The sequence below is a fragment of the Triturus cristatus genome, chromosome 4_2 (assembly GCF_964204655.1).
Source record: "Triturus cristatus chromosome 4_2, aTriCri1.1, whole genome shotgun sequence".
NCBI lineage: Eukaryota > Metazoa > Chordata > Amphibia > Caudata > Salamandridae > Triturus > Triturus cristatus.
Window position 1 is genome coordinate 764,878,871 of NC_140586.1, and position 8,771 is coordinate 764,887,641.

Below are 8,771 nucleotides of genomic sequence, written 5' to 3' on the forward strand. Positions count from 1 at the left end.
GTATCAGTCTCTCACTTTGTGTATAAGTGGCTGCATGGGTTGGTGAGTAGCTACATGAGTGTTTATATAGGTTATTAGATGTTTTTCTAAGTATCAGTATGAGTGTCTGAGTGTCTGTATGGTTCGGTGGGGGGTATTACGTAGTGCATAGGTGCATGAATGAGTGAATCACTGATTGTATGTGTTGAAGACAGCATGTGTGCAGGACTGTATGGGTGGATGAGTGTGTGCATGGGTGTGTTAGTGAGTGAATGACTGTCTCAATAGTGTCTTTATGAGTAACTACATATGTTTTAAACTAGTTTATGTGACTATTGGTGTATATAAGTGAGTATATGTGAGAGTGAGAGATTGGAAGAGTTCCTGTATGAATAAGTATGTGTTTCTATAAGTGATTGTTTAAAAGACTAAGTATGTGTAAGTTTCTGTAGAAGTGTGGTGGTGTGTGTATAACTGTATATGCAAGTAAATGGATGTTTGATTCTTTATTAGCATGAGTGACTATGTGTGTGAGTAACTCTATGGATGAGTAGCGTTGTGTAACAGGATGTATAGGTGTATGAGTACATATGATGAGTGAGTACATGTATGAGTGACTGTATAGGACTGTTGGTGAATGAGTGGATGTGTTTGTGAATCTTAGAATTACTGAATAGGTTGTTGTAACTGGTACTGGTATGTCCATTGTTTTGAAAATTTTAGTTTCTATTTTTGAATGTGTGTATCAAAGGATATATAAGGGGGAGAGGAGGTCTGCCACTCTATCACAAGGATGATAGCATCAGTGATATCATCAGTGATGTCATCAGCGATGTCATGAGTGATGTCACTGACCATGTCATGAGTGATGTAATATGTGACGTCGTCAGCAGTGCATTGCGGGCGCGTGAGTTATAGTTAGCTGAACTAACTATAGAGGGGGAATTTCAATGGTGTTGTTCGAGTGAAAAGTCCAGCTAACTATAACGGCCCTGAAACCTATGGTTTTTTCAGTGAATTTTTTAAGGTTTTTTAAATGCTAATTCCTAACTATAACGTGCCTGAAACCTATGTTTTTTTCAGTGAATTTCAAAGGTTTTTTAAATGCTAATTTCTAACTATGCCTACAGAGATAGGACATGTGAAGAAAGAAGAAAAAACGCACAGAAAGAAAAAAAGAAATGCAGAAAGAAGCAACAGAAGTCCTCAAAGACGAAGAAAAGTGCAGGAAGAAGGATAACGTGCAGAAAGAACAAACAGAAGAGCAGAAAGAAGCCTTGTTGCAAAATCATCCTGTACCCTCAACTTTTTCAGATGGATACTGGTGGTAACTGAGTCTGACTAGCCAGTCCTAGAGCCAGTGCTATGTTAAAAGACACTCAGAATACAGTGAAAACACCTACAAACACTAGGGAACCCTATGCGTTGGGGTCCCCCTGTGATTAGCATGACCTCCTCTGTAAGCCCCTAGTATATAATAGGGCAGGGGATTAAAACTACCTCTTAAAACGCATCACAGGGCGTGTTTGCACACGTCACCTCAGGCCCCGTCCCCTCCCTTCCCCACTGTGTAAACACGCCCTGTGGCCGTTTTAAGTTGGGAGATTAAGTCCCCTTGAATCCTGAGGGTCCCTAGGGTCCAACTAGACCACTAGGTACCTCCAGTAAGCGCCACTGAGCTGCATTGCAGAGAGATGTAAAAAGAGGCACCTCTCTGCAACACAGCGCAGTGGCGCTTACTGGGAGCACCTGGTGGGCTAGTTGGCTCCCAGGGTCCCTCAGGATTGAAGGGGAATTATTTCCCCAACTTAAAACGCGCCACAGGGCGTGTTTGCACACGTTAACTCAGGCCCCGTCCCCTCCCTTCATCACTATGTAAACACGCCATGTGTCCTTTTTTAGTTGGGAGATTAAGTTAATTTGAATCCTGAGGGTCCCTAGGGTCCAACTAGCCCACTAGGTGCCTCCAGTAAGTGCCACAGAGCTGTGTTGCAGAGAGGTGTAAAAAGTGGCACGGCCTGGACCACCTCTCTGCAACGCAGCTCAGTGGTGCTTACTGGAAGCACCTGGTGGGCTAGTTAGCCCCCAGGGGCCCTCAGAATTGAAGGGGAATTATTTCCCCAACTTAAAACGCGCCATAGGGCGTGTTTGCACATGTCACCTCAGGCCCCGTCCCCTCCCCTTCCCACTGTGTAAACATGCCCTGTGGCCGTTTTAAGTTGGGAGATTAAGTCCCCTTGAATCCTGAAGGTCCCTAGGGGCAAAATAGCCCACTAGGTACGTCCAGTAAGTGCCATTGCAGAGAGGTGTAAAAAGGGGCACGGCCTGCACCACCTCTCTGCAACGCAGAGCAGTGTCGCTTACTGGAAGCACCTGGTGGGCTAGTTGGCCCCCAGGGTCCCTCAGGATTGAAAGGGAATTATTTCCTTAGCTTAAAACGCGCAACAGGGCGTGTTTGCACACGTCACCTCAGGCCCCGTCCCCTCCCTTCACCACTGTGTAAACGCGCCCTGTGGCCGTTCTAAGTTGAGAGATTAAGTCCTCTTGAATCCTAAGGGTCCCTAGGGTCAAACTAGCCCAGTAGGTACCTCCAGTAAGCGCCACAGAGCTGCGTTGCATAGAGGTGTAAAAAGGGGCATGGCCTCAGAACACCAGTCTGCAACGCAGCTCCCTGGCACATACTGGAGATACCTGTTGGGCTAGTTGGCCCTCAGGGACCCTCAGTATTGAAGGGGAATTAATTCCCCAACTTACAACTGACCAGGGGGCGCGTTTGCAGAGTGCTGCAAGGAGGGGACGTGGCCCCCGGTGCGATGCCGGTCTTTTAATTTATTGGCCCTGGGGACCCCATCCTCCAGGGCCTGCACCCTAATTTTTTTTGTTGAAAAAAATTAATTTGGAAGGGGGCCCCGTGGCCCCCCTTCCAAGGCCTTAATCGGCCCCGGGGACCCCAACCCCCGGGTTATGGCCTTTTTAAAAAAAAATCTTTAGGAGGGGGGCTGTGTTGCCCCCCTCCTCAGGCCACTTATGGCCCCAGGGACCACATCCCCCGGGGTCGGCCTTTGTTTTTTAATATTTAAACAAAATATATATTTATAGAAACACCTAGGACATGCTGGACAAACCGTATGTACCTATCACCATGACGATTTGCGTGATATTCTTTAAATGGCAACTATGCATACAATGAATCCACGTGGAATGTATTTACACCGCTAGTCAAGCTCTGACATGTCTGACGCCCTACCGTGCCTAATCCAGGCGCCCCCGTCAGTGTTTACTCTCCAAGTAGACACCCTTGTCGTTTATTTATACAAACATGGGTAGCTATTGACGGGCACATTTAATACACACGCACACCAAGCCACTCAAAGGGGATTCGACAAAAATTTGACCAAACTATGCAAGAAACCCCCCTCACGGTTAATAAAACACACATCCACCTCCGGATGTGTAATACTTTTTATTTTACTCTCTGGAAAGGAGACGAACCTCACTTGAGTGTCACAGCGTGCTCCTGGCTGAGCCCAATGCTGTGTTACACGCACCAGTGCCCACCGAGTGCCACACCACCTCTGCATTGTATTCCACCAGTTAGTGTGTATGCTATGACACTCTCTAGCCCATGTGCACTGTAACACCACCCGTGAATATGTCATGCCACACTTGCCTTCGCACGGGTTATATTGCCCCATCTAACGTGCCTTCCTCGATGCCTATGTTATAACGCACAGCGCTATGCCATACATATTACAGTCTGGGATCCATATCTTTGTCACAGTGCATATGCAACATTACACTCCTCAGCACATATTTTATATTACAGACTAGTTAGGTTACACAACACTGCCCTGTGCATATTACACTCCAAGGCGCATATTGCATAGCACGCGCTAGTGCCTGTGCTATCTCGTGCTCTCCAATGAATCTGTCATTGCGCACAATGTATTGCATATTATATTTCATACCCTGGTTCATCTTATATCACACTTTTTGGTGCATAGTTTAAACCATATACTCTATCTAGTTTTCATTTTCAATCGTGCTCTCAGGACTATGTTCTATATAACACTGTGTCCACCTACCCTTTTCACGGGCATTACATTTTGCGATGGGGAGTGGAGGGTCAGGGGGTGTTTCTGCCAAGTGAGCCCGGAGTCACAGTCACAAACGTCCTCTTCTTCCTGAATAAAAGTAAGATTATGCTGCATACTTGTTCATATTTTAAGTAGTTCGCACAGACACAAATTTTAAAAACAATAAAGTTCCTAATACCCACCTTCTCTGAACAGTTAGCGTGCTGCCCCATCCACCTCCTCCCTATCCTCTGTTGTCTGAATCCATGGACTAGCCTCTTCCCTCCTGCCATGCATGGTCTGATGTGCTGCCACTGCCCTCCATTTAGCATGATGTACCAGTCCACTCCTCCTGCCCTCCATTGCCCAATTCTATGGCCCATCATTGACCTCCTGCTTAGCCTCTGTGCTTAGCTTGCTGCCCCTTTTCTCCTTCCCCCTGCTCTCCGATGTCTTTGTGCATGCCCCTGCGCCATCCTTTTTGCCCACCATGTTCCATGGACCTGCCACTCCTATCTACTCTGAGTGTTCTGTTGAGCTGCCACTCCCGTCCCACCTGCCTAGCATTGTCAGATGACTGTAACCTGTTCCTGCCACCTCCACCATGCCTGTTCACATGCCATGCCCCTTTCCCCTTCCTCCTGTCCTCCATGGTCCATTTTACTGTCACACCCTTCTACCCTCCCTGGTCTGTTGTGTTGCAACTGCGCCTCTTGCCTCCCACGCATGGTCTTTTGTTAGGCCCCTTCACCCTGAACTCTCTTGTCTGTGCCCTGGTCCTGACCCTCCCTTCTATCCTCCATGGTCCTTTGTGAGTTCCCCTGCACCCTCCTTCCTGCACATCATAGCCATTGTGCTGCCACTAACCCTCCCGCTTGCCATGCATGGTCTTCTTTGCTGCCATGGCCCCTTCCACCTTCCCTGTGTGGTCAGCTAGCTGCCCCTGACCCCCTCCCACCTTCCCTCCATGGTCTGTGTGTTTGCCATCATAGTCTCACTGTTGCTCTCCATGGTGTGTCTTGTTTCTAGTGCCCATCCTGCCTGACCTCCATGGTCATCTTGCTGCTCCTGCCCTGTCCCCTTGCCCCCAGCCCTCTGTTTCCATGTTCCATTGTAATGCCCCTGATCCGTCCCTCCTGCCCTTTATGGTCTGTTATGCTGCAGCATTCTCTCCTGTCTGTCCATTATGGTCTGCTAGCTACCATTGCCTCTTTCCCCTCTGTTCTCTGTTGTCCATGTGCACGGTCCTGTCTCCTCCCTATGGCTTTCTATGGATTGTTGTGCTGCACTACCGTCCCACATGCCCAGTGTGGTGTATTGTGCTGCTGCAAACCCTGATGCCTGCCCTGTAGGGTCAGTTTGGTGCACCTCTCCATGTCCCTCCTGTCCTCTGTTATCCGAGTCCATGTCCCTACCCCAATTCCTCCTGCCTACCATGATCCAATGTACCATACTTGCGAACATTTTGAACTTGGTAAGAGGGAGATTTTGAAAAAAAACTTGGGTATTGATTTTCCCCTTTGAGTTACATTGAAAAAGAGGAGATTGTAGACAGGAGACAGATCACATAAAGCCCATTTGAGCTTAAAAACAGTGGACGTTTCCTGGCTGAAACGGGTCTGTTGGCATGTATGGTTGTACTACCAATGCCTCTTCCTTCTGCCTACAATGGTCTATTATATTGCCCCATCCTCTCTTGCCAGTCCTGTATTGTTGGTTTGTTGACCCTGCCCCCCTTTCCACTGCCCTCCATAGTCTATTGTGCTGCCACTGCCCTTTCTGCCTGCCCAGTGTGGTCACATTGTTGCCTCTGCACTCTCCTACCTGCCTTCAATTTTTAAAGTCCGTGCACCTAGCCTCTGCCTCTCAACGGTATCCCAATGAACAACTAGATTGCTAACATTCTATATTTATTACAAAAGTGTGGAACGCCTGACGTCATCTTGATGTAATCAAAACTGTAATACCTAGAGCACTTCCTTTAGAAATTACATATATGAGAGGGTCTTATTTGCATCACAATTATGGTTAGTGCTCTAAAAAACTAAAATGAGGGCATATTTTCTGAGTTTTCAAATAACGACAAAGAACTTTTAAATTATTTGTAATCTTTATGTTTTTTTATCCAGTTGACCACTTGATTAAATGTTGCACTTAGGGGAGAGGATGTGGTGTTACTTCCAGAGCTGAAGACTTTGCAACTGGGGAACCAGGTTGGAGTTTCTGCTTCAGCTCAACATTCTGTGATTCTGGTCAAATCACTTAATCTCCCCATGTCTACAACCAAAATGAATTTGATCTTGTGAGATGTAACCAATGCTCATGTAAAGCACTCCAATACCTGACAAGTCTGCACTATATAAAACTGCAAATACACAAAAATAAGTGTGTTGCACACTTCTGTCATTGGGCTAAATGTGGGCTACATCTGGGTGATATTTGTGCTGCATTTGGGCTCTTTTGTCTCTGGTTGCCATCTTGGGAGATGTATTTGTTATGAAGTTTCCTAATTTCCTAATTTACTGCAGTCTCCTCAGTAGGAAATGCTTTCAGTTTTTTACTTTGATTCCATTAAGAAGGTATTCAGATATGTCACACATTTGCCATAAATTCTGAATGTTAGCACTCTAGTTGCTCATTAGATCACTGTAGTAAAGCTACTACTTACCACGGAAGTCTGCTGCTGGTATTAAAAGTGCATGTGTCAGTATGCATATCAGAATGTTTTAATGAAATAGAAGAGGATTTGAGAAGTCACTCAAAATGTGCCCTCATTTTTCTTTCTTCAGCACTAATCATAATTTCTATGGCAAAATGAACCCTCTCATTGTGTTCCTTTTAAAATTAAATATTTTAAGTGTTACCAGTTTATTCCAACCAAGATGACTTCAGGTGTGTCATACTTTTGTCATAAGTAAGACAGTAAGGGCTCTAGTTGTTCTTAAGAACACTCTGGGACATTCTGTCATTGGGCTATACTTGGGCTACATCTGGGTGATATTTGGGCTACATTTGGGTGCTTTTGTCTCTGGTGGCCATCTTGGAAGATTTATTTGTTATGAAGTTTCCTAATTTCCTCATTTACTGCAGTCTCCTCAGTAGGAAATACTTTCAGTTTTTTACTTTGGTTCCATCAAGAAGACATTCAGATGTGTCACACATTTGCCATGAATTCTGAATGTTAGCACTCTAGTTGCTCGTTAGATCACTGTAGTAAAGCTACTGCTCACCAGGGAAGTCTGCTGCTGGTATTCAAAGTGCATGTTTCAGTCTGCATGTCAGAATTATTTTATGAAATAGAAGAGGATTTGAGAAGTCAAAATGTGCCCTAATTTTTCTTTCTGCAGCACTAATCATACTTTCTATGGCAAAATGAACCCCCTCATGTTGTTCCTGTTTAAATGAAATGTTTTAATCACTTAATCTCCCCATGTCTACAACCAAAATGAATTTGATCTTGTGAGATGTAACCAACGCTCATGTAAAGCACTCCAATACCTGACAAGTCGGCACTATATAAAACTGCAAATACACAATAAATAAGTGTTTTGCACACTTCTGTCATTGGGCTAAATGTGGGCTACATCTGGGTGATATTTGTGCTGCATTTGGGCTCTTTTCTCGGGTGGCCATCTTGGGAGATGTATTTGTTATGAAGTTTCCTAATTTCCTAATTTACTGCAGTCTCCTCAGTAGGAAATGCTTTCAGTTTTTTACTTTGATTCCATCAAGAAGGTATTCAGATATGTCACACATTTGCCATAAATTCTGAATGTTAGCACTCTAGTTGCTCATTAGATCACTGTAGTAAAGCTACTGCTTACCACGGAAGTCTGCTGCTGGTATTAAAAGTGCATGTTTCAGTATGCATATCAGAATGTTTTAATGAAATAGAAGAGGATTTGAGAAGTCACTCAAATTGTGCCCTCATTTTTCTTTCTTCAGCACTAATCATAATTTCTATGGCAAAATGAACCCTCTCATTGTGTTCCTTTTTAAATTAAATGTTTTAAGTGTTACCAGTTTATTCCAACCAAGATGGCTTCAGGTGTGTCATACTTTTGTGATAAGTAAGACAGTAAGGGCTCTAGTTGTTCTTAAGAACACGCTGGGACATTCTGTCATTGGGCTATACTTGGGCTACATCTGGGTGATATTTGGGCTACATTTGGGTGCTTTTGTCTCTGGTGGCCATCTTGAAAGATTTATTTGTTATGAAGTTTCCTAATTTCCTCATTTACTGCAGTCTCCTCAGTAGGAAATACTTTCAGTTTTTTACTTTGGTTCCATCAAGAAGACATTCAGATGTGTCACACATTTGCCATGAATTCTGAATGTTAGCACTCTAGTTACTCGTTAGATCACTGTAGTAAAGCTACTGCTCACCAGGGAAGTCTGCTGCTGGTATTCAAAGTGCATGTTTCAGTCTGCATGTCAGAATTATTTTATGAAATAGAAGAGGATTTGAGAAGTCAAAATGTGCCCTAATTTTTCTTTCTGCAGCACTAATCATAATTTCTATGGCAAAATGAACCCCCTCATTTTGTTCCTTTGTAAATTAAATGTTTTAAGTGTTACCACGTTATCCCAATCGAGATGGCTTCAGGTGTGCCGTACTTTTGTCATAAGTAAGACTGTTAGCGCTCTAGTTGTTCGTTAGAACACTCTGGGACATTCTGCCATTGGGCTATACTTGGGCTACATCTGGGTGATATT